Genomic DNA, 26,863 nt, shown 5'->3' on the forward strand with positions numbered 1-26,863 from the left:
GCGCTCTATTAAACTGTGAGATATTAGGGCCAAATCATAACTGACCAGCTACCATAGGGAAAAAAAAACTGTACAAAATAGAAATTACTTGTGTAGTAAGAACAGAAAACTGTCGTCGTATAGAGGAAAGGCGAGAGAAAAAGGGTTAACAACGAAAGAAACAAGAACAAGAGAATTTGATGAGACACAATGCAGACGTGGATATACTGAAATCCCGTAGCATGAATGAGGTAAAACACACACAGAACGTGGAGAGAAATCCATACATACATAAACTTTATATATATATATACATACATATATATATATATATATATATATATATATATATATATATATATATATATATATATATTGGACCATTCTCAGGGGATGATTAATACGATAATGACTCCATGGAAATAAGCAGGACACTGACCGAATAATATAAATCAGCGTAATCAGCTCAAAATGTAACAGGTAGTTCGAAGATGAAGTCACACCAATGAAAAGACACCGCGCTCCTAGATACTGGAATACCAGAAGAAGATATAAAGTGATTGATCGCCTCGACCATCAGACGGAATCCCAGCCATATTCCTCAACAACAACAAAAAAAAAACAGCAATAACAAAGAGCAAAAACTTGCTTAAGCCTAAAAGGTTCTGAAAACCTGTGCTCCCCTGTATACACGACCATTCGCTAAGTTTCCGGAAAACTAACATCCGACGAGGATGGGATTCGAACCCACGCAGGGAGACCCTATTGGATTAGCAGTCCAACGCCTTAACCACTCGGCCACCTCGTCGAGAATACATATGCACAATAAATAATCTTTAAAACACTAATATTGAGTTTATATATATAGCGGTATGTCATACTGGTGTCGGCATGATAACACCTGTTGGGACTCCGTCATCCTGGGAGACGGGATTATTATAGATATGGGACGGAGACATGGGACGATGAGACAGTGGTGGACTCCAAGCACGAACCGGCCAGGCACATCACCCATCCCTCCCAACACCTCAGTTGCAGAGGAATGACACGAACCTAGAGATAAGAAGAAATCTTCAGCCTTTGGGAGCGCCAAACTGCAATTCCAATACCCAATACTGATAACAGTAACGCTGGCCTTTGAAATGATCCTGAAGGGTTTAATGGTGGCCTTTAACCTGATCCTGAAAGGTTAAGTCAAAGGTCATGCTGTCATACACAAAGGTCATGCAGCAGTCTTACTCCTGAAATTAACACAATCACGATCATTACCAGAACGACAAATGAAACGAAATAAAAAATCTTCCAAATATTGCAAATTCGGTTTATTTTCTTCAATAACCAAGATTTTTTTTTCTTCAAAACTGGTACGTACATATATGATGAGAATTTGTTTGAGCATAAACTTCCTAGTTACGATTTCACTTGTAATGTTAGCTTAGTGTTCAGAGAGAGAGAGAGACGTCTCAGCTCAGGTGTGACCGTGTCAATCATTTAAAGACGCCCCCCCCCCTAGTACCCGAGATGTGCCAACCAATATAACGACTGCTTTCTGAAAACATTATCTTTAGACCTTGTTGTTTTCACGCAGAAAAAAAAAAATCAGTCATCATCCACTAACAGAATGACAACGGTGACTATTTAAGACCTGCAGTGGAGTACAACTGTAAGGCAAAGCTCTCACTGTTTGACTGTAGGTGACATTACCAGTGATGGATGAAGGTTACTATCAATAGTCCTCAGGTGGTGACCGAGGGGTAAGATCATGCAAGTCCGAGGTGGAGCGTGATGGCCAACATCCTACGTGTGAAGTGGTCGGTGTGTGTGTGAACTAAGATCATGGTGGGTGGCTAATATGGCTAATATGTCTAATCTGGTGGTTCATATTTATGATAATATATCTTGTGTTGTCGCTGTAGACTCCATCATATCTAGTGTGCCATCATGAGGTTATAAACTCACCAGTTATCAGGATTAGTGGTGAGTCAAGCTAGGCCAAGTGCGAAAGGTCTTCTTACAGAGGGATCGACCCGCGGTCACATGAGCTGACACACCCTCCCATGTCACTCTTCATTATGGTCGTATCTGCGAAGAAAAACAGACTGTAAACAGAGAGTTTCTTTTACTATCGTTCAATATAAGTGTGTTTGATGTAAGTGTGTTTGATAAGATAAGGCAATCTGTTCATAGTCAACCCAGCTGTTTATCCTCCCATAGGGGTAGGTCGATAAAATAGGTACCTAGCTTAGGCTAAAGTATATATATATATATATATATATATATATATATATATATATATATATATATATATATATATATATATATATGAGACAGAGAAGGCTTTGATTAGGGCATTCAGTTGCCCGTGTGTCTTTGCAAACATATAAAAAATCAAATGATATCAAATGACGGTAAATGATATATGCAGCTGATTATGGAAGCCTGAACAAACAATTCCAACAAAATTGGAATGGGCCTGTCCGGGATTTGAACCCGGGACCTCCTGCACCCAAAGCAGGAATCATACCCCTAGACCAACAGGCCATATGATATCACATGTTTTAATACATTTATATTATAGCTTTTATATCATTTCAAATCCAGGATGCAACGAATTTCCTCAGTGAAATAAATCATAAATAACAGAAGCCGCCTAAAAAGTATACAGAGCACCGCACTGTACATGCTGGTTCTGATGTAGTTAATAACATGCTATACCACTAACGCATCTCCATGGATGGACCTCGTCCAGATGAAACGACTAAAGTCTTTCTAACTGTTCAGTCAAATGAGCGGATAAGAATATAACAATTGGGCCTGTCCGGGAGTTGAACCCGGGACCTCTCGCACCCTAAGCGAGAATCATACCCCTAGACCAACAGGCCGATATTTTCCATGGCTGCAACAGTGTAAGCTTATCCTACCGTAATCCAGCGGGTGACGGTTGGTGTGCACGGTGTGTGTTGGGGAGAGGGGGATATAAGCTCTCCCCTAAACGAAGGTGTAACACACAACACACGTATATGGGAAGGGGGTCCATGGCAAGGTTGTCCGCTGCATAATCTCTGTGGTAAAAAAGAGGATAGCAAAGCAGAAGGCAGTACCTCCCGACCCGTGCAGTATGGAAACACTATACTGCTATGGAAATTCTATCGGAAAGTGCGAACAGGAAAAGCTTCCTACTCAAAATTCAGCGGACTTCTCCGGAAGGATTATATATATATATATATATATATATATATATATATATATATATATATATATATATATATATATATAGGAAAGGATCACAATTTTGCGCGTGATCAAGTATATTCCTATGAGTCCATGGGGAAAATGAAACACGATAAGTTCCCAAGTGCACTTTCGTGTAATAATCTTGTCAGGGGAGACACAAGAGAGAAATATAAGTCAGTTGATATACAACGAAGAGACGTAGCTAGGACGCTGCGTCATACAATTATTGAGGACATCGGCAACTCAAGGGTGGGCCGTTTTGATACCTGCTTCTTTCCCTACACGTCGAAGCTTTGGAACACCTTCTCATGTCTTTCTCAATAACTATGACCTGACTCATATATATTCCTGAGTCCACGGGGAAACGAAACACGATAAGTTCCGAAGTGCACTTTCGTGTAATAATCACATCATCAGGGGAGACACAAGAGAGAAATATGTCAGTTGATATACAACGAAGAGACGTAGCTATGACGCCATTTGGCAAACGTGCGATTGTTCAAGACAGATAAGCGTATCACAAACTTATTAGTCGCCAAGAAAGGGAATTGTTTACAAATTTTATCAACAATCAAGTTATCCAATCTGTATAGACCTTCACTTATATTAAGGTTATATTTCTTTGTGTATTTAATAAAAGATTCAATGATATTTCTCGTGGTACTGGGGTTAATAACTGAGATGGCATTACTCCAGTCAATACAATGATCATAGTTTTTAACGTGATTAAATAAGGCATTTGATTTGACTACCACAACCAGGATTCAGACCCATGCAGGTCCGGCCCCGGACTGGCCCGTACTGACGCATGGTCAGTAACGCTTACCATTACACTATGAGGCCCCGAATATAGTTCAATGGCGCATTTTTATAGACACAGAAGTTCTCCAACGGCCGCCACTTGTGTGGAATCTGTTATGTTAGCATCTCGGCAGCGAAGCCCAAGTGTGTGTGTGTGTGTGTGTGGGTGTGTGTGTGTGTGTGTGTGTGTGTGTGTGTGTGTGTGTGTGTGTGGGGGGGGGGGGGGGGTATTCATACAGCCATCAGGTGCCAGCATTCACGGTCTCCTTGATCGGTTTGCTCCAACCATCCACCACATTAAGACTACAGCCAGCTTTCTGTCAAGGCCTCTGGTTACTGTAGTGCTGCATTACTCGAAGCACTGTCCACTATCACCATCATCATTCTCTCTCTCTCTCTCTCTCTCTCTCTCCCCAAATGTGAACAGCTCTCTAACCCTCAGCATCTCAGTGTGGCTCATTTCCATCAATTCACCTATCAATTTAGCTGCTCTTCTCTGTCCCCTTTCAATCAAATCTTTGTGCTTTACTAGACGCAATGACCTGAGTTGCGAGGCATAATCTAGTTATGGTTTGATATATGAGGCAAGCAATTTTATGAACACGTCCTGGTCCAGATATTTGTATGCGATTCTAACACTTTCCAGCTGACAGTTTCCCTTTTGCATGATTCTCCTCATGTGTATTTCTGACGATAAGTCAGATACAATGCCGACTCGACTCTCTCTCACATGCAGATTCCTGTAATCTATTTCCGGACAAGGCAAGAATCATACCCAAGTCGCCTTTACTTTTGTCTCATCCTGATCACCTCGCATTTTCTTAAAGACTCAAATCTCATCACCCACTTATCCGCCCATTTGTAAGATGGTGCAATCATCATCATTCTTGATTCCTCTCGTGACCCCGGTGCCGCCCGTAAACATGTCTAGATATAATTCCAGTCCATCAGACAAAGTCATTTACCGACACCAAGGGTACCAGTGGGCCCAAGAATGAGCTCTGTACCACGCCAATTGTAACCCCAACCCACTTCCAGGATGCACCTCTTACCTATGTTCTTTGCTATCATCCAATAAGGTAGTCTTCTCTCCAGTGATGGAATCCATCCTTCATTCCTGCTTGTAGGTCTACATTTTCTATTCACTATCGATGAGGAACAGTGTCAAAGGCTTTCTCGCCGTCTACGAACGCAAAGTCTATCCAACCTTTTCTCTGATCTCAGGTGGAGTTCGCTCTGTCACAGAAGACTAGAAGATTGATTGCTTACAAATGACCTAGAAAAAACAACCGTGGTCTCAAAAAAAAATCTTTCTCAAGTAGTCATTCCTTTGCTTTTAGATTATCTTTCCTAATGCTTTACATATCACACCTGATAAGAGAGACTGGCCTCTAATTCAGTGCAGTTTCCCCGGTTCCCTTTCCGAAACACTGGCACAACATCTGCCCTTTACATTCTCGGAACTACACCTACTAATGACATACTGAACAACATTTCTAGTGGTCTAACAAGAACCTCCATACATTATCTAAGAACATACGGGTAGGCTTCATCGGGACCAAACGATTTCTATGGGTCAAGTTCTTGTAATAGTCTAATTCTGTCGTTTCTGTCGATCAATAATAGTAATGCTGCTGGGTTATTGTCCTCCACAGTGAAAACACCTGTGAACTTGTCATTCAACTCCTCACATATTTCCTCGTCATCCTCATGAGTTATTATCCTGATTAGTTGCTCTTCAAAGAGTTTCTTCCTGATGAAGTATTGTAAAAGTTTTGGATTGTCTTTTACCTTTTCTACATTCTTTTTTTTTTTTTAAATGTCTCTGCTCCTCCCTCCCTCCTTGCTTTCCTTTGTCTTCCACAAGCTGGCTGGCTGCGGTGTCTTTAATACATGCCTGAACTCTCATGCTATGTCATTTCTCGTTGAACCAATCTCTTTCCAATTTGATCCTACTCCTCCTCTGCTGATCGTCAGAGGTACCTATGTACTGAACCCTTCAGTGTAGGCCTCACAGTACCCTCTGCAGGACTGCTCCCAACCCTTGCAATGCAAGTTCCTCTCCCAGTCAATATTACAAAGAACCTGATCAGTTCCGTGTTAGGTGCCATAATTGGACTTCCTCTTTGGTTCCTGTTCTCATACCGATTCCCGCCCAATTCTATCAACGTGTGTGTGTGTGTGTGTGTGTGTGTGTGTGTGTTATAATCTATGTATAGAAATCTACGAAAGTATGTGCACATAACTCCAGTCGTCCAGTGGCCGTGATCGTATAGTGGTTAGTACATTGCGTTGTGGCCGCAATAACCCAGGTTCGAATCCTGGTCACGGCAAGCACGACTCATTCTTTTTTTTTTTTTTTTTTACTCCTGAACTGTCGCTTCATATTTACTTTGCCATTGCCTCTGGTTGCAGGAAGCCTGAAGTGTATGATGAAGGCCAAGTCTGGTGTGCAGCTGGTGGCCGTACACTCGACATACATTACCAACGTGACAGAAGCTGGTGAACTAAGTAACCTGAAGGATATGGACAACGTTCTATATATATATCACTGATATGTCATAAATATTTAGGCGGTATTCCTGTGATGAACGATATAGAAGAGAAAAACGTAGGATTATAGACATGGGATATAAATCCTATCAACCAGTTGGGATGTTCAGTAATATTCTGACTGTGCATAATGGTTTCATCACATTGAAAAAATGAGCAAATATTCTTACAACAAAAACTAGAATTATAATCATTTTTTTGTACGACTATAGAATCATCTTAGACCCAACTTGTCAGGAGGTGGCACACAGTAGCCGGCCAGGGAAGTGACTCTCGGAACCATCTTACACCCTATGCGTCAGTAGGTTGTAGACGGCAGCCGCCCAGGGAAGTAACACTACCCTGTTGACTTCGAAGTGACGGTCTTACTGATGCCCGGAACCATTTTACACCCTCCGTGTCAGGACTACGGAGTCTCGCCTCGTATCACCAAACTAAGCCAACGTGAAACACTCATCATCTTTTACTTGCATACACCTATCCTGGTAGTTCTCTCTCTCTCTCTCTCTCTCCTCTGAAGGGCTCACCTGCCTGACAGCTCCAAGTCAGGGACTGTTGCCCGCCATGAAATAGCAAAACGTGTGTTACAGGATCAATGGTCACAAAGGATTTATCTACTGAAAGGGAAATTATGTTTCATCTGTGTTCAAGTAGGTCCAACTCCCTACGGGAACACGGGGCCCATGTCCCTGCCATTGACATATTACAGATCAAATAGCTCACTCCCATGGGCAGCATTAAATAAGTCCATAGCATTATATGAATATTTTTTTCACATAGAAACTGGTCTGCTAAACTCCGTCTCCCAGATGTAGTGAGGGTGACCATGGAGAATCTTGTCCACGTATTTGTGATGTCATGCAACCTGAGGTTATCATTCAAGTCATCGGCTAGCAAGTAGACAGTTTCATCCTTCACAACAGGAAGTCGCTCGCATCTGCCCTTCCACCAATGAATAATCCTGTTCAATTTTCCCACTGTAATGGACTTTGGTGACCACTCCCACACAACGAGCGTGTTTGGCTTGGCAAATGTATCTATCCTCATTTATATCCACGGATTAGAGCGGTCGAACAGTGAAGCAGTCCACTGGCTCAAACAAAAAGACACGCACACTGTTTGAGAACATCCACAATGTGACTCCTGAGTTACCTATCTCCTGAAGGGTCCTGTAGTGACTCATCCCAAGTACTAAGACTCACGAGAGATATCGCTACCGTCAGTCTCGAGACAACTTGAAACGTGGAACCTGCTGCCTGCAGCACAAACAAAAGCCGCCCACTGATTCGGGACCTCAACAATGCCTCCCCCCTCTTCTGCAGAAGCTCCAAGAGACCCGGTATCCATTCACCTCACCTGTGGAAGTCTTTCATCATTTCCCGAGTCACGGGAACCAAGCCAACTTCATTTCACCCTCCTCCTCATCCAACCTACTCCTGTAACTCATGTATCAATTTACCTTTAGTTAACGATACCTTAATTTTCTTTATATAAATCAAGATATTACATAACCAAGCGTGATTCTCAATAATGTATTCAGTAATGCCATGCAGCTGTATTAAACTATAAGGACTGTGAAGATAGTAAAGTTTTGTAACGTTGGGCCTGATTGAGAAAGCAGAAGCTGCCTGCCTTCTACTAACCCAACAACTGACGACACTTAATAAAGCGAATAAGAGACTGATTCCTGTAAGTGAAACATTTGGTGACGGAAATAAAGTTTTATTCTTCATTCTCATAGCGTTACTGGTAACCTCCAGACAGATAATATTAGTCTAGATGTCGTGGAATTCTACTGTTATGGAATTCACCACATCCTTTGCTGTTGCCTTTAAGATGTTTTCAGTCTTTTTCATTTCACCTCTGGGTAATGACTCATACCTATTATGAGCTCCCTTACTTTTACTTCTTTTCAGTAAACTACCCATAGTTTCTGAGATTTTTTTTCACCAATTTATTACAAAAATTGAAAGTGATTTCCAGTAATTAGGAAGTTATGATGGCAGCCTCATGTATATACTACATATACATTTTTACGCATTCAGGATCTGACGACCAACTGGTGGCAGCCAATGTATATACAGAAAGTTGCAGTACGGCTCAGCATCATATAGACCGACCTTACCATGTTATCCACATCTCCTTATGAGGTTAAAGTGGAAGTTTTAGTGGTGGGAACATACATGTTGTCCCATAAGCCCAGTCCAACACTAGCTTATAAAATACACCTGAGCGACCAAGGAAACCTGATGATTTAACTCAAGGCCACAGATACTTGACGAAGAAAAAGGAAATTATGAGCACCTCGAGAACGACGTAGCCTTTAACACAACCCTTGAATAACACACACACGCACACAGGAGGAGAAGCGCGGCACAGTGCACACTCCACACCCCAAAATAAATTCATCCAGTACAACGCTGGAGCAACAGTTCTGTCCTAGCGATAATAACAAGTGATCTGCTCCACACCCACAAGCTGGGCTGCTGGGACTTGTGTCATCAGGAAACCCTCAACTAACATCTTAAGTAATGAGATATTTCTTTAAAATATTTTAACATTAAGATTCTATTGGATAATTCATCTTTGTTCTGCATAAACTACAAACAAATGCAAATCTGACCTAATATCAACCTTGGTCCAATAAACACTGCTACAAGGGCGAGAGCAAAAGGTTCATGCGGACCAGCGGGTCGTCATTAGTTCGAATCCCAAACGCCCTGGCGCCGCTCGTGCTCATGAGGTAGCGTGGCCGAGCGGTCTAAGGCGCTGGTTTAAGGCACCAGTCTCTTCGGAGGCGTGGGTTCGAATCCCACCGCTGCCAGGAGTTTTCTCCTTGGCTCAACCCTTTAAAGACAGAGACCCTGAATTTTCACCATTTTAAAAGAGCCTGAAGCAGGTATCCCTCCTCCCATACCTGACAGCATACACCCAAAACCACACACTCGATTCTCTCCATCTTCACAATGGAAACAAAAAATGGCATACTGGTTAATTATAGAAACGTGACTGAAGCCTTCAACGTGGTAAAAAAAAATGAGCCAGGCCTTCACCCTCCCTTTCCCCTTCCTCTCTCTCGCACTAGCCCATCAACAAGAATGTATACATATATGTGTGTATACATTTTGGTGTTAACAGACTTCGCAAAATATATATATATATATATATATATATATATATATATATATATATATATATATATATATATATATATATATATATACAAACAAGATGTGTAGAGCTCAAAGTATGTCGCAGTGCAACATTTAAGAAGAAAATTATCCAGAGGATACGGAAAAATTTGCTGACCTCACAGGTTTAATGAATTAAAATCCTCAAGTTGATGATGTTACATTTAAAGTCAAACTAGCTTCAAAAGTTGTCATGTTCATTGTCCATATCGAGACATCATTTTGCATATCTAAACGGTAATGTACCAAAGGGCACTGGAATCTCGGGAGTGAGAGAGGAGCTGAATTTCCAAAATCCATGTAATCTTGAACAAGAGGTGGGGAAGTTAGCGTGAAATTGACCAGATACTGAAGTGAACTAGTACAACACACACATACAATATCACCGAGGTCAACTAGTACAACAGACACTTCCCGCCGAATACCAATGCAGTGAACTGGTACAAGAGACACCTCCCGTCCAATACCACTGCGGCGAATCAATGTTAAACACACCTCTCTCCCAAAACCACTGCTGTGAATAAGTTACACACACCTCTCGTCCAATACCACTGCAGTGAACCAGTAATGTACTGACTTCCCGGCTTTCAACATTCCCACATGTGGAGAGACATCGAGTCGCACACAAACGTCACAATTAAAACAAAAAATTCTAGGCAGGGGGCGCCCGGGATTGAACCGGGGACCTCTCGATCTGCAGTCGAATGCTCTACCACTGAGCTACACCCCCTGGTTGACGACAACCAACGCATTGATTTTCATATATATCTGTCCCTCACTTGTCCTGAGAAGAAATCCGGTAAATGTATGGTAAATGAACTGTATACTGATAAGTGCGAGGATGGTACAGGTGTTGGATGTGCCTTTGTTGTGTGGTACTCACGGCTCCTGCCTGGTCAGGTCCCACCTTGCTTCCAACTCCTACACGGATACACTGGATGTATTTGGACTGTCCTCTCCTCCGAATTCAACAATATGATGTGTTGGTTTTACTTTATGTCGCATCTATCACTTGCTCGTAAATGAAATTCCCAATAAAGTCTATCGACCTACCATCCTCACAGCTGAACAGTTTGTAAGACTCACTGTCTTGAAATGTGTTACTATCTCAAAGACAATGGAGAGCATTATACTGCCCTCAACCTGACAGTAGCATGCCCGTGTCAGCAGCACCTCACAAACGTAACAGGTGTCACAATCACCTGTGGATCGCTTCATATGTTGGCCTCACACCTTAACATCAGCCATGTATTACATAAAACCCATGCCTCTACAGATATAGCTGAATATAATTCGGTTCTATATTAACGTGTAATTTACTCCTATGACTGAAACTTAAAAACTCACCCCAAAACACCTCGAACAGCTTTAATTATTGATGACATGAGATTTTACCTTGCTTAAATATACAAAGAGAAAGTGTTTCAATGCAGATCTGGGTGAAGGCCAACGAATGTGGTCAGCTAGAAGGAAGCACACAGCGCACACTAGGCATAATAATGGGCATAGCTGGGGGAAGGTGGAGGCAAGCATACAACGGAGAGTAGGCACAATACAGGGACACAGCTAGAGGCAAACATAGTTGATGCACCTGCACCTGCAATGTTCTTCTTGCTGACACTGGGTGAATTTCGTTAGTCTAATAGACAGCAAGTCTTCTCAGTAAAAATGAATAAAAACTGACACTTACTGATCTACCTGCCAGCATAATATCATGCATGAAGTCTGTCTACCTACCTATCTACTGTCATTATTACAATCCTAATCCCCTGTCGTGGTAAGCGTATACAGCTTCCCTACATTACTCACACACACCCTTAACCCTAGTCCACTCAACCTTAACCCTAGTCCACTGTTAAAGTGACGCATTGCGTGCCATACTTACAAATGTGATGCTATATTCCTCACTATACACACACTTAAGTTGATTCAACCGAGACCCTTTTCTCCATTCATGCCATCTCCATACATAATATGCTTCCCCTCCATCCTGCATTCATTCATGTTCATCTGCAGTATGTCGCAGTAATCACTTATTTCGCTTCCATCCCATCCAGGGTCTACGTCTCCTTGTGCCTTCTACTGTGCTTGACATACCTATCATCAAAATACGCTCTAAAAGACAAGACCATCCTAAAATGCCTTCACCCATGCGTCCTTTTAATGACTTCTTCACATCTTCCATCATCAGTCTATCTCTTCTCATCACTGCATCTATCTCTATTGCTGGTGTTTTACTTCCTTTTTTGTTAACCAATATACATCTGACGTAAATGCAAGTTTCTGGCACACTCTACACTTACATCCATACATTCACTACACTTCTCAGTTCAGGCCTAATTCTTCTCTTGCATGAAATTCAACTGCAGCTTTCCCGCTGCCCTCTTGACTAAACTTTACTTCAAAAACTTCCACAATCACCCATGACTTCCAGTTCTTCATCACGCAGAGCAAATATCCGATCAACACATCCTCTTTTCTTCCCAAACCCACACTGTTGCTCACCAAATGGTTCTCACTAATTCACTTCACACGATCTATTACCCTCCTACCATACACCTTGCCAACTTAGTAAGATCTGTTTCTCGAGAATCCTTACATCCCCACGTTCAGCAACACATTTACTCCCTTCTTCAGTCATCAATATACCCATTTTATTTTTATATTGATAAACATGTTCCTAGCTATTGCTTATTTCTGTACAGTCTCTCTCTCCTCCATTCAGCACTGTTTACTGACAGATTTAACTTCTCATGTTAAAGGTGTGTGTGGACGGGCTAGAAGTACACCGGATACAGCCCCACACGAGGCTCATGAAACACCCTCAGTGTTCTTGTGGCCAGACTCAGACTATGAAGTAGGTTCCCCAAGCTGATATCTGGCTAAGATGCACACTTAACCCTCAGTGTTATTCTCAGGCCCTGCAACATTATATACCACATTGTTGTAAACTAAATGAACCAGTAAAAATTTCCCACTTGGAATTACAAGGTGAATGTAAACATCTCATCCATTATGATGGAATTGCCCCAGATGCCTGGCAAGTCTCCTGACCTTGACTCTTGTAAATACTTCACTCATCTACTAATTCATTCTATCATGTATCCAAAGTGGCCCAGTTCCCACACCCCTGAATCCACTCTGCAACCTTTTAGGCGGTAAAGGGGAGCAGAAAAAATAAAGCAGCTTTTTGTAATGACGATAACATTAATTAATAATAACAATAACAATAATAATAATAATAATAATAATAATAATAACAATAATAATAATAATAATAATAATAATAATATACCTAACCGCCCAACTTAGCAAGGAAAACAAGAGCCTTATTTGCAAATATTCAATATCAAGCTGTCATATATGTACCGCAACCAGCGCCTACCATCCACAAACAAGGAATCCTCCATGGTTTACTTCGACTGCTTGATAAGTCCTAGCTAACACCTCTGATAAAACGTCTACCGTCATACACCACAGTCATCCTATCCCATAAACACCTTCAACCTTTCTTAATGTTCAGGCCTTAATACCCCCCCCAGGCCTCCGCTCAGTCTCCCAGGTGTACCCCTTCCCTCACGCCTTCCACTTTCGTCACAAAGCAATAAGCCTTTAAAAGGTAAAACTGACACACGATGACTGTGCCTCATACACACCTTCCAATAATCCACGCATTTCCCACTCAGGATAGATAGCGTTAGGTGCTGGAGCGATAAAAATTGGAAAAATATAATAGGTTGGAGCAGGAAGGCTGTGAGGGAAATATGTAGAGGAAGATGGCGAAGGTAAGCTGTTATGCTACTAAACAAAAACGAAGTCTAAAAAAGTGCAAACTCTGAAATTCAAGAAAAGTCCTCAAAAATCTAAATACACATCTGGCCCCTTAAACGGTTTTACATTCATAATCAGAGTAACGTTACTAATCCTTTTACCCTCTATCGAAGGTCTCACGCAAAACAGACAGAGAACATAACACGGGACTCGAGAACCAAGAAGAGCCTCAGGCTATTGGGTTATGGAGCCCTAACATAGCGCTGCCTTCCAGACAGTGCATAGAATGAGGAATAAGATAATCCTAATGACCTCCCTGTTATCTCAAGTGAAGTATGGAGTCAGTCAAGGTTAACGGTGTACAGGGAGGGGGGTGCCAAGCCTAGCCAACATCATCCTCCCACCAGAAGTCGACTCACTTCCACAAACCTGTGACGCAAGTTTTTACGCTAAAATACTATCTCCTTTTACTGTTCAATTCCTTTCTTCAACCAGTCTCTTCCCTAACTTGCCTTAGTAGGAAATGATAAGAAATCAAGATCATCAGGGAGCACGTTCAGTAGAGGCAGTGTTGCCATACCACGAGTCCATCAACAGTCAAAATCTGTAACTGTACAACCTTCTCAGTCATCACACGTTGTTCTCTCATGCCTTCTATTTGCCCTGGATATGAGCAAATATGGATTAGATTTAAGGTGATCATGACCATCGGAGCCGCTCAGGATTTAAATGGTTAAATCTCCTATTTCGTCGAACAAGTGATATACTCTTTGCAAAAAAAGTATTTGAATATGCGGATTCGAACCCATGCAGTAGGTTTACCAACACAATTTCAACCATTTGTCCGCTAACTCTCTCACACGGTTATAGTAGTACAAAACTAAACTGCAAATAGTTCATCTAATACAATAACCTTAAAATAATTTCGTATGGCTTTTAAAACTTCCAATAGGATTTCTGCCACAGGAACACTGCGCCCATACCTTGCTCAGCTTTCTGACTGACAAGTGTGCACGAGCGTTAGGAAAAACTTGTGGTCATCGACCGTGACAGGACTCGAACCTGCAATCTTCGGATCCGAAGTCCGACGCCTTATCCATTAGGCCACACGGTCATATCTTATTGAAAAATTTCAAAAGTATAAATTCTCTACCAAATCAGGTAACACACTTTACTAGAGATATTTTGAGTCAACCTTTGGTGGAAATTGCAATGCCTTCGGCATGAGAAAAAAAAAGAACCTGTGAAATAACGACATATACACTAGGAAAATGACACCCACTAGGATTCATTTTGCATCACATGGAAAGCACATAGTTAATATAAAAATACTTATTTTCATAATATATTCAATATGATGGCATACAGTTCTCAGAAATAGTAACGGTACAAAAATATATCTGGACTAGATAAAAATCATCAAAGACAAAAAACTTATTGAAAATCTGAGTATAGTTTACTAGCACCAATCCAGCATCAAAACTAACACAAAGACCATGAGTACCCGACTTACTCTTTAAAAACATTCAGTTTGACCTTCACTGACTGCCGGGGGAAGATCATCCCTAATAATACTATACCGGTATATATACAAACCTTTACCCAGACCTGCTACTCTGGGTACATGATTAGCTCTTGTTCCTTACCTGTGTTCATTATGAACCATCCGAACGTTACATCTCATGTTCTGGGACACTACCTTTTATGGTGTTATACACATATCCATATTAACCTTCTATTCTATATCTTACTGGGGCAGTAACAACCATATTCTACCCTTCCATCTTTTAACAAGGCTATAATGATTAGCAGGCACAATCAAAATAAGAGTGAACCGCAGCCACTACAAGAAGGTTTATAGTTATAACAACGGAACCTTCGCAAGTAAACCAGCCAATCTTGTGACTCTTACACACAAGTTTATTAAAAAACGCTCGCTGGGCATGACTATAATCCCTACTCTAGCTAACTGAAAAGACGGATTCATGGCAGAGCTAGACACTACACCACAGGATCCTATTGTTGTTCACGGGGTTAAGCTAAAGTTTAGAAATGAAAGGAAAGATGTCTGGGTAGAGACAGTAAACCTGTAGTAATGAATATCTTCCACAAAGTGTGGATCAAATTTGCTAGGATCCCAGCCTAGCTCGTGTGTGTGTGTGTGTGTGTGTGAGTGTAATGGGCCTTTCAGACAGTTGTGAGTACTGAAGATGTGCACCACAGAGCCTGTGTGAGGCTGGTCCAGCAATGAACTCTAAAAAAAAAAAACTAGGCTGGGCCTGTCCGGGATTTGAACCCGGGACCTCCTGCACCCAAAGCAGGAATCATACCCCTAGACCAACAGGCCTCTGACAAATATATCTTATATAACCAAGTAAGTGATTACGTTTACGGGAGCCTAGATTTAAGACTTTCACGAAAATCAGAATTTGGGCCTGTCCGGGAGTTGAACCCGGGACCTCTCGCACCCTAAGCGAGAATCATACCCCTAGACCAACAGGCCACTATTTCTATATTTTTTTTCTTTCGTTGTATTCAAGGGTTAAAAAATATATGTTAAAAAGCTTTGTTGCCTGTTAGTTTAACATTTTATTCCATATTCCTGCTGTTCCTATGTCATTTCAATGACTTATAAGGAGACGACGCCTTTCCTGCTGACCATAGTTAACTGAACCGTCATACACGACATCCATCCATATGTTTAGTAACCTCTTTGTTACCAAGAGGGGTGGATCAGGGAAACTGGCACCCAGGTAATGGTCACGCTACACGGGACGATCTACAGCGTCACCCCTATTCCAGTGGTGATACACCTGCATCTTTAACCTACGGAGCACGATGCTAACAACCTTCAACCTTAGGATACTGCAGCAGTCTTCCACTGGGCCCGGTATGGTAAGACTAAAGGCTAACAATTCATATCCGGGGGTTATAACGTCTTCCTCAGGAGGGCACGACACATAGTAGGTGGGAACGCATGAGGGGAGAAGCAGATGCACAGTCCAGGTCCTCAAGATGTCGAGCAGACCGTGGTGGTCCGTCGGGTGCAGCCTTATCTAATATTCTGTCGGGTGCTGTTTTATCTAATGATCTGTCGGGTGCTGCCGAATCTGATGGTCTGTCGGGTGCTGCCTTATCTAATGGTGTCAGGTGCTGAGTGACCTTGTGGCCTGTCAGGTGCCAAGCGTCCAAGCTCAACTAATGGCTGTCTGTGTAACTCGATAACCTTACAAACTTGACGAAGACAACACATTAATGTACCACGTCATATGACAGTGTTATTAAGTATATGTTACTTATTTGTACCTTAAAGGGAGGGAGTTTTATATAAAACTCGTGTAGCCGGCTCTACCTCCTGAACATTCTGTTCTTAAACTTCTGAATGTTGTCCACAGTTAATATATTCTCATTCAGTTACTTCCATTCATCCACTTTTAAGTTTCTTGAATTTCATTTCTGGCCTCTGGTTGTTGTATCCCCACATCTATTGAAGAAATGCAAACTATCTTTATCATCAAACTGATTCAGAATCTTAAGGTTTGGGATCAGGTCACCACTGACTCTTCTCTCTTCCATGGTAGACAAATTTACGGGCTCAACCCTTGCCCTGTAACAGCTTTCGTAACTCTTGCACCATCTTTGTTTGCTTTTCCGGACCTTCTCTATTACTTCGTGTGGTGAACATTTAAACTAGACAGGCATATTCTAATATTGGCCCAATGTACAATATGAAAAGCTTGCTAAATATTTCCTCATCCATATAGCTGAAGGCTATTATGATATCTATCAACCATGGATCAGACCAACTTTGCAATCTGTCCAGGTACTCTTGGAAGTTGGCGCAATACGACTCGCTTTCCATTTCCTTCATGACTTGTGTTTCAACTTTAAACTCTTTCACGTAAAAGTCCATACCTACTGCCAAGTTATAAATAAATTAAAAAGAATAATGCTTCCAGAGCAATATCCTGCGTCACTCCACTGGGACCTTAAACTCATTGCAAGACTTCACTCAAATAATCCCCTTTATCTTCCACAAAAGATGATGAACTCGTAGCTATCGATGACGTCGTAAGTGTAGCGAGAACTGCAAAACTGGACACAGTCAATATAGTCCACTTAAGGCGGCCGGGTCCCCCCCCCCCCCACATCACTTTTCAGATCCTCCTGGCCCTAGCCTAGGCCTTTACCTACCTGGTGTTCATCTCTACTGCCTTCCCCTCGCACACCACCCTCTTAAATCCTCCTGGCCCTCTTTCCCCTGCCTTTCTCCCACACCGATTCTCCTGGTTCTTTTCTTTGGACTGGGACCCGGCCCCTTTGTCAAAGGAGAACTGGATCGTCCAAAGGGGTAGAAGAGGGGGAGGTGATGCTGTGTGGAGGATGACTGGCTGGCTGGTGGGGAGGCAGGGGTCTTCACTAGGACTTAGCTACCTCTCGAGAGAAAAGGTGAGGGCCTTCAGCGTGGATGAGGGGTAGTTGGTGGTAGTGTGTGGAGGGTGACTAAATTCTAACCCTCACTTAATATCAAAATTCATCCATAACCTTCCCAACAACCTTATGAACCACTCCCTTAATTTCAGCCAAAACAATATCTACCGAAACCAACAGAAGCCAGTCTTCATTAATGAAACTTTAAACTCATACACATCCTCATCCTGAACCTCACCATCAACTTCACTAAGATATCACAAAGGAGAGAAGTTTAGACTACTTCTCACCCTTACATAAAATCTAAACTCAACCTCGTCCACAACTTTATCATTTACGTAACCCTTAATTTTACCCGCAACCATAATAATTCCTACAGGCATCCAAAAAGGCAGGGAAGCGACGTCCTACAGGACAACAGACAGAAAAGCAATTCAATTCAATCTGATGGAATTTTCAGACTCATGGAGAAACTCAACCTGAACCCCATGCGAATTTTTATTAAATGAACTTTAACTTTGCTAATCTATCACAGAGGAAAAGGTATAAGGACACAGTTCAGACTACATCTAACACTCACATAATAGCTATACTCACCCATAATCTTATTATGCTCTTCATCCTTAATTCCACCATCAACCACCACAATTCCTACCAGCGTCCCAAAAGAAAGGAAAATGGCACCCCACAGGATGATGCGAAAGAAAAGCAATTCAAACTTGTAAAACCTCAACCTGCACCTCCCCACATGATAAAATGTTAACCTCACCAAGTTACCACAATGCATACAGTGTAAGACATTTAGACTACAGCTTACCCTTAGAGAACATCAAATATGGCCCATAAACTCACCCACAACCTTCCCGTCAACCTCGCCTTTAATTTCACCCTCAACCACAACAATTTCGACCAGAACCTAAGAGGATAGGATAAAGGTGCCCCACACGACAATGACAGAAAAGTGCAACTCCGACTAGTTTTCTCCCTAATTGTACAACAAGTCTTCTCCCTAACTGTATATCAGACTTAAGCACAACCTCAACCCAAACCATATACTTAAAAATTTTTACCCACATCACATTAATTACACTTTGAACCTCAATCCCATACTCACTAGGTTAATACATATGATATGTAGAAAGAGTTCAGGTTTTTTATCACCCATGCATAACATGCAAACTCACCCATAATCCCATGCACAACCTTCCCATAAACCTCAGCCATATCTTCATCCTCAATCACAACAACTTCCACCATAACCCTATATGAAAGGATGGTGGGACCCTAAAGGACAATGATGAAAAAAAGCAATTCATACCCATCTTCACCATAACCAAAACTTCAAACTCATGCAAAACCTCAAATAGAACCTCACCCACATTATATTCCATCAACTCCACCCTGAACCTCACTCTCACCAGGTTACCACAAATAAGACGGTGTAGAGAGAGAAGTTCAGACTGTTTATTACATTCACAAAGCATCTAAACTTACCAATAACCTCACCCACAACCTTCGCATCAACCTTAACCATAACCTTATATCAACATCACCTTTGATTTCATTCTCAACCACAACAATTTCCACCAGAAACCCAGAAGACTTGATGGCAACAACCAACATTTTTTTTCTTTTTTTTTTTTTGCTTTGTCGCTGTCTCCCGCGTTTGCAAGGTAGCGCAAGGAAACAGACGAAAGAAATGGCCCAACCCCCCCCCCCCATACACATGTATATACATACGTCCACACACGCAAATATACATACCTACACAGCTTTCCATGGTTTACCCCAGACGCTTCACATGCCCTGATTCAATCCATTGACAGCACGTCAACCCCGGTATACCACATCGATCCAATTCACTCTATTCCTTGCCTTCCTTTCACCCTCCTGCATGTTCAGGCCCCGATCACACAAAATCTTTTTCACTCCATCTTTCCACCTCCAATTTGGTCTCCCACTTCTCCTCGTTCCCTCCACCTCCGACACATATATCCTCTTGGTCAATCTTTACTCACTCATTCTTTCCATGTGCCCAAACCATTTCAAAACACCCTCTTCTGCTCTCTCAACCATGCTCTTTTTATTTCCACACATCTCTCTTACCCTTATGTTAGTTACTCGATCAAACCACCTCACACCACACATTGTCCTCAAACATCTCATTTCCAGCACATCCATCCTCCTGCGCACAACTCTATCCATAGCCCACGCCTCGCAACCATACAACATTGTTGGAACCACTATTCCTTCAAACATACCCATTTTTGCTTTCCGAGATAATGTTCTCGACTTCCACACATTCTTCAAAGCTCCCAGAATTTTCGCCCCCTCCCCCACCCTATGATCCACTTCCGCTTCCATGGTTCCATCCGCTGCCAGATCCACTCCCAGATATCTAAAACACTTTACTTCCTCCAGTTTTTCTCCATTCAAACTTACCTCCCAATTGACTTGACCCTCAATCCTACTGTACCTAATAACCTTGCTCTTATTCACATTTACTCTTAGCTTTCTTCTTTCACACACTTTACCAAACTCAGTCACCAGCTTCTGCAGTTTCTCACATGAATCAGCCACCAGCGCTGTATCATCAGCGAACAACAACTGACTCACTTCCCAAGCTCTCTCATCCCCAACAGACTTCATACTTGCCCCTCTTTCCAAAACTCTTGCATTCACCTCCCTAACAACCCAATCCATAAACAAATTAAACAACCATGGAGACATCACACACCCCTGCCGCAAACTTACATTCACTGAGAACCAATCACTTTCCTCTCTTCCTACACGTACACATGCCTTACATCCTCGATAAAAACTTTTCACTGCTTCTAACAACTTGCCTCCCACACCATATATTCTTAATACCTTCCATAGAGCATCTCTATCAACTCTACCATATGCCGTCTCCAGATCCATAAATGCTACACACAAATCCAATTGCTTTTCTAAGTATTTCTCACATACATTCTTCAAAGCAAACACCTGATCCACACATCCTCTACCACTTCTGAAACCACACTGCTCTTCCCCAGTCTGATGCTCTGTACATGCCTTCACTCTCTCAATCAATACCCTCCCATATAATTTACCAGGAATACTCAACAAACTTATACCTCTGTAATTTGAGCACTCACTCTTATCCCCTTTGCCTTTGTACAATGGCACTATGCACGCATTCCGCCAATCCTCAGGCACCTCACCATGAGTCATACATACATTAAATAACCTTACCAACCAGTCAATAATACAGTCACCCCCTTTTTTAATAAATTCCACTGCAATACCATCCAAACCTGCTGCCTTGCCGGCTTTCATCTTCCGCAAAGCTTTTACTACCTCTTCTCTGTTTACCAAATCATTTTCCCTAACCCTCTCACTTTGCACACCACCTCGACCAAAACACCCTATATCTGCCACTCTATCATCAAACACACTCAACAAACCTTCAAAATACTCACTCCATCTCCTTCTCACATCACCACTACTTGTTATCACCTCCCCATTTGCACCCTTCACTGAAGTTCCCATTTGCTCCCTTGTCTTACACACTTTATTTACCTCCTTCCAGAACATCTTTTTATCCTCCCTAAAATTTAATAATACTCTCTCACCCCAACTCTTATTTGCCCTCTTTTTCACCTCTTGCACCTTTCTCTTGACCTCCTGTCTCTTTCTTTTATACATCTCCCACTCAATTGCATTTTTTCCCTGCAAAAATCGTCCAAATGCCTCTCTCTTCTCTTTCACTAATAATCTTACTTCTTCATCCCACCACTCACTACCCTTTCTAATCAACCCACCTCCCACTCTTCTCATGCCACAAGCATCTTTTGCGCAATCCATCACTAATTCCCTAAATACATCCCATTCCTCCCCCACTCCCCTTACTTCCATTGTTCTCACCTTTTTCCATTCTGTACTCAGTCTCTCCTGGTACTTCCTCACACAAGTCTCCTTCCCAAGCTCACTTACTCTCACCACCCTCTTCACCCCAACATTCACTCTTCTTTTCTGAAAACCCATACAAATCTTCACCTTAGCCTCCACAAGATAATGATCAGACATCCCTCCAGTTGCACCTCTCAGCACATTAACATCGATAACCAACATGATAATGATAAAAAAAAATGCATTTCAGGCCCATGTTCACCATAATCCAATCTTCAAACTCATAGAAAAACCTCACCCACATGGCAATACATCAAGCTCATCCTCAAAAACATTGCTGCCACAAAGATAATGGCACAGGGAGAAAAGTTCAGACTAATGCTTACCCTCAAACATCTAAACTCGCCCGTAACTATTCCACAACCTTCCCAACAACCTCACTTTTAATTTCACCCTATACCACAATTTCTACCAGAACCCTAGAGCAGATGATTGTGGCTCCCTCCACAACAATAAGAAAATAACATGCAAACTTACACATAACCTCTCCATAGACCTCATCTTTAGTTTCACCCTTAACCACAAGGATTTCTACTAGAACCCCAGAACACAGACAACATCCCACATGACGGAAAAAAAAAAAAAAGGCAAATCTTCACATCACTTGAAACTTCAATTTCACTAAAAAATTCAACTTGAACATTAACCACAATTAAAAAAAACAATTGCACTTAACCCAACCAAGTTACAAAAAAAGGAGGTGTGGAGAGAGAATGTCCAACTACTCACCCTCACATAACATTTGAACTGACCCAAAAGCTCACTCATATCATCATAGTTAACATCTCCCTTAACCAATCACAATTCCTATCAGCACCCCAGAGAACAGGATGGTAGTGCCCCAAAGGACAATGGTTAGGAAAAAAAAAAATCAGGCCAATCTTCACCCTAACCAAACCTTCACTCATACACAACCTTAACCTGTACCTCATCCACATTACATTACATTAACCTCATCCATAATATATTACAAGAACCTCTCCCTAAACCTCACTCTCAACCTTTCCAAATAACCAAAAAAAAAGTTGTACAGAGAGGTTCAGGCTTATCACTATCTTATAACATCTACACCCATCCATAACCATAACACACTATCATGAACCTCACCCTTATATCATCCTCAACCACAATAATTCCCAAAATGATAGAATGTTGGCACCTCAAAAGCTAATGAAAAAAAATAAATCTAAGCCAATCTTCTTCCTAATCAAAACTTAAGTCTCATGCAAAACCTGAATCTGAACTTCATTCACATGAAAATACATCACCTTGAACGTCACTCTCAACATCACTAAGTTACCACAAAAAAAAAGGTGTAGACAGAAAAATTCTGGCTACTTCTCACCATCACGTAACATCTAAACTCAACCAAAACTTTTCTATTAACCAACCTTTAATTTCGCCTTCAAGGATAACAATTTCTAATGGAACCCTAGGAGGACGAGAGATCTGCTTCCCACAGATCAATGATAGAAAAAAACGGTTCAGGTCAATCCACACAAACAAAACAAACTCATGCTCAAATCCAATCTAACCCTTTATAGTACTTCAACCTCATCCACACTACACTACATAAACCCCACTCTAAACTTCACTGAATTACCACAAAAGAGGTGTCAAGAAAGTTCAGACAACTACTCACCTTCACATAACATCTAAACTTACCCATAACCTCACCCAAATCATTATCATGAACTTGACCCTTAATTTCACAGCCAACCACAACAGTTCCTAATGGCACCCCAAAGGACAGGATGGCAGTGCCCCAAGGACAACAGCAGAGAAAAATCAATTCAGGCTAATCTTCATCCTACCTAAACCTTAAACCTCATGCAAAACCTGAAACTGTACCTCACCAACAAGAAAAACATATCAGCATCAGCCATGTCACCATAAAACTGAAGGTGTGTAGAGAAGTTCAGACTACTTCTCACCCTCACGCAACATCTTAATTCATACAAAACTTTTCTATTAACCTCACCTTTAATTTCACCCTGAACCACAATTTCTAATGGAACCTCTGTGGTAACTTGAGGTTTACAAAAACATTCAAGGTGGAATTTTTGTAATATACTGTGGGTAAAGTTTAGGTTGAAGATGTGCTTGAATCTGTAAGTTTGGTTTAGGTGAAGACTGGCATGAATTGCTTTTTGCTGTCTTTTTCTGTCAGAAGCAACTATCTCTTGTCTTTATGTATGTTGAGTATATTGTGCATTGACAATGTATGTTGAGTATATTGTGTTATAAACTATGTATGTTGAGTATATTGTGTATTAACGATGTATGTTGAGTATATTGTGTATTAACGATGTATGTTCAGTATATTGTGTATTACGGGCGAGGGTGTATTACCCTCGCCCGTAATACACTATATACTGAACATACATTGTTAATACACAATATACTCAAAATACATCGTTAATACACAATATACTCAACATACATAGTTTATAACACAATATACTCAACATACATCGTCAATGCACAATATACTCAACACACATAAAGACGAGATAGTTGCTTCTTACAGTAAAAGACAGCAAAAAGCAATTCATGCCAATCTTCACCTAAAGCAAACTTACAGATTCAAGCACATCTTCAACCTAAACTTTACCCACAGTATATTACAAAAATTCCACCTTGAATGTTATTGTAAACCTCATCAAGTTACCACAAAGGTGGAGTAGCGAGTTCAGACTACTTCTCACCTTCAAAAAAATCTAAAATAACTTACAACCTTGCCCAAAACATTACCATGAACCTAACCTATAATTTCACACTTAACCTTAACAATTCCTATAAGAACAGCAGGGAACTAAATGCTAGTGTCCCAGTGGAAAATGAGAGAAAGGCAATTAAAGCCAGTCTTCACCCTTACCAAACTTCCAACAACATGCAAATCCTGGCATTGAAACTTAAATCACATGAAAATACATCTTCACTCTCAACCTCACCAAGTTGAAGATTAATTTCCACCCTCACATAACATATGAACTCACCCACAACTTACCTGAAACTGTGACAAACGTCAGCAAGTGATGATATCACAATCAGCACACATAAGTACCAACACCGCTTTTTATTGACCTCGCCTTTAATTCAACCCTTAACCACGATGATTTCTAACAGAGCCCCAGACACGAGATAATTGCTTCCCACAGGACAATGATAGAAAAAAACATTTCAAGCTAATCTTCTTCCAAATGAAACCATTGGTCATGCAAATTTCAACATGAACCTTGATCAAATCATATCAATCAACCTCACCCACATCATATTACATTAACCTCTCCTTGAACCTCTTGCAAGAGAGGGAAAAGATGTAGAAAAAGTTCAGACTACTAACCTCCCTCACATAACATCTAAACTCATCCCTATCCTCACCTACAACCATAGCATGAATCTTGCCCTAAATTTCACCTTTAACCATGATAACTCCAAACTGTAACCTAGATACCAGCACCCAAGAAAACAATGACAGAAAAAAGCAGTTTGGACAGTCTTCACCTTAACAGAACATTCAGTATCATGCAAATCTTGAAACTGAACAACATCCACATGACAGTATATCACCCTGAACCTTTCTGTGAATCTCACCAAGTTACCACAATGGAGGTGTAAAGAGAAATGTTCAGGCTAGTTTTCACCCTCATATAACATCCAACCTTGCCCATAACTTCATAACCTTTTCATTAACCTCAGCTCTACTTTCACCCTCAACCACAACAATTTCTAAGACAGTCACTTGCCAAAGGACAATAATGAAAGGAAAAACCAATTCAGACCAATCTTCACCCAAACTAAACCATCCAACTCAAGCATAACCTCAACCACATTATATTACATCAACCTCACCTATATCACAATCAATCTCACCAAGTTACAATAAAGTAGGTGGAGAGAGAGAGAGAGAGAGAGAGAGAGAGAGAGAGAGAGAGAGAGAGAGAGAGAGTTTCAGACTACATCACAACCTTACAGAACATCTAAACTCATCCAGGTCTTTGTCAACAACCTGAACCTTACTCTTAACCTCAATGAGCTGCCACTGAGGTAAAGGTGAAGAGAGAAGTTCAGACCTCTACTCACCATCACACAACATCCAAACTCATGCATAACTTTATCAAGAACTTCATCTTTAACCCCACACCAAACCAAAGCAATTATTATCAGCATCCTGGAGGAAAAGACAGTAGCACCGCATGGGACAATAGAAAAAAAGCAATTCAATGCCAATGAACCTTCAAACTCATGCACATCATAGTGAATTTCACCCACGTGATGATATGTCAACTTCACCCTTAAACTCAATCTCGACCACAAAGTTATCACAAAGAAGGTGTAGACAAAATTTCCCACTAATTTGCACCCTGACAGAATTCAAACCCACCGATGACCTTGCCCACATCTTTCCCATGAATCTCATCTTTATTTCACCTTCAACCACATCAATTTCTACAGATACCCTAATGGCCAGAAAAGCATCTTCCCAAAGGACAATACAATATAATAGTAATTCAGGCAAATCTATCCCCTAACTGAACCTTCAAACCAATGCAGTCTTAGCTCTGAACCTCATCCCTATCACATTAACCTCAAACACCTTATATTACATTAACCCAATACATGTTATGTTACATTAACCTCACTCTGAACCTCACCTACTTTCCATGAATGAAAAGGTGTATAGAGTGTACTTCAAACAACTTTTCACCCTCTTATATAACACCAAAACATACCTGTAACCTCACATACAACCTTATCAAGAACCTCACCCTTATTTTCACCCTCTACTCTAAAATAATTTGTAATGATATCCATGAGAACAGAATGGCAACCAAGCAGTGATAAAATCAAGCAATTCTGGTCAATCATCAACATAACCTCACCTTCAAATTCTTTGAAAACCTCTACCAACCTCACCTATATAATGACACATGAAAACATCCTCA

The 26,863-nt window shown here is 41.2% G+C and overlaps 9 non-coding genes across 9 annotated transcripts; 2 read left to right on the forward strand and 7 right to left on the reverse strand.

The window, feature by feature from the left end:
* Positions 1-705: 705 nt before the first annotated feature.
* TRNAS-GCU (transfer RNA serine (anticodon GCU)) lies at positions 706-787 on the reverse strand. The gene has a single exon. It is a non-coding gene; the product is annotated as a tRNA-Ser (tRNA).
* Positions 788-2,448: 1,661 nt separating this feature from the next.
* TRNAP-UGG (transfer RNA proline (anticodon UGG)) lies at positions 2,449-2,520 on the reverse strand. The gene has a single exon. It is a non-coding gene; the product is annotated as a tRNA-Pro (tRNA).
* A 269-nt stretch (positions 2,521-2,789) lies between these two features.
* On the reverse strand, positions 2,790-2,861 carry TRNAP-AGG (transfer RNA proline (anticodon AGG)). The gene has a single exon. It is a non-coding gene; the product is annotated as a tRNA-Pro (tRNA).
* A 3,414-nt stretch (positions 2,862-6,275) lies between these two features.
* On the forward strand, positions 6,276-6,347 carry TRNAH-GUG (transfer RNA histidin (anticodon GUG)). The gene has a single exon. It is a non-coding gene; the product is annotated as a tRNA-His (tRNA).
* Positions 6,348-9,309: 2,962 nt separating this feature from the next.
* Positions 9,310-9,391, forward strand: TRNAL-AAG (transfer RNA leucine (anticodon AAG)). Its single transcript has one exon. It is a non-coding gene; the product is annotated as a tRNA-Leu (tRNA).
* Positions 9,392-10,416: 1,025 nt separating this feature from the next.
* On the reverse strand, positions 10,417-10,488 carry TRNAC-GCA (transfer RNA cysteine (anticodon GCA)). Its single transcript has one exon. It is a non-coding gene; the product is annotated as a tRNA-Cys (tRNA).
* A 4,082-nt stretch (positions 10,489-14,570) lies between these two features.
* Positions 14,571-14,643, reverse strand: TRNAR-UCG (transfer RNA arginine (anticodon UCG)). The gene has a single exon. It is a non-coding gene; the product is annotated as a tRNA-Arg (tRNA).
* Positions 14,644-15,804: 1,161 nt separating this feature from the next.
* TRNAP-UGG (transfer RNA proline (anticodon UGG)) lies at positions 15,805-15,876 on the reverse strand. Its single transcript has one exon. It is a non-coding gene; the product is annotated as a tRNA-Pro (tRNA).
* Positions 15,877-15,960: 84 nt separating this feature from the next.
* Positions 15,961-16,032, reverse strand: TRNAP-AGG (transfer RNA proline (anticodon AGG)). The gene has a single exon. It is a non-coding gene; the product is annotated as a tRNA-Pro (tRNA).
* Positions 16,033-26,863: the final 10,831 nt, after the last annotated feature.

This window comes from Panulirus ornatus, chromosome 8, assembly GCF_036320965.1.
Source record: "Panulirus ornatus isolate Po-2019 chromosome 8, ASM3632096v1, whole genome shotgun sequence".
NCBI classification, from domain to species: domain Eukaryota; kingdom Metazoa; phylum Arthropoda; class Malacostraca; order Decapoda; family Palinuridae; genus Panulirus; species Panulirus ornatus.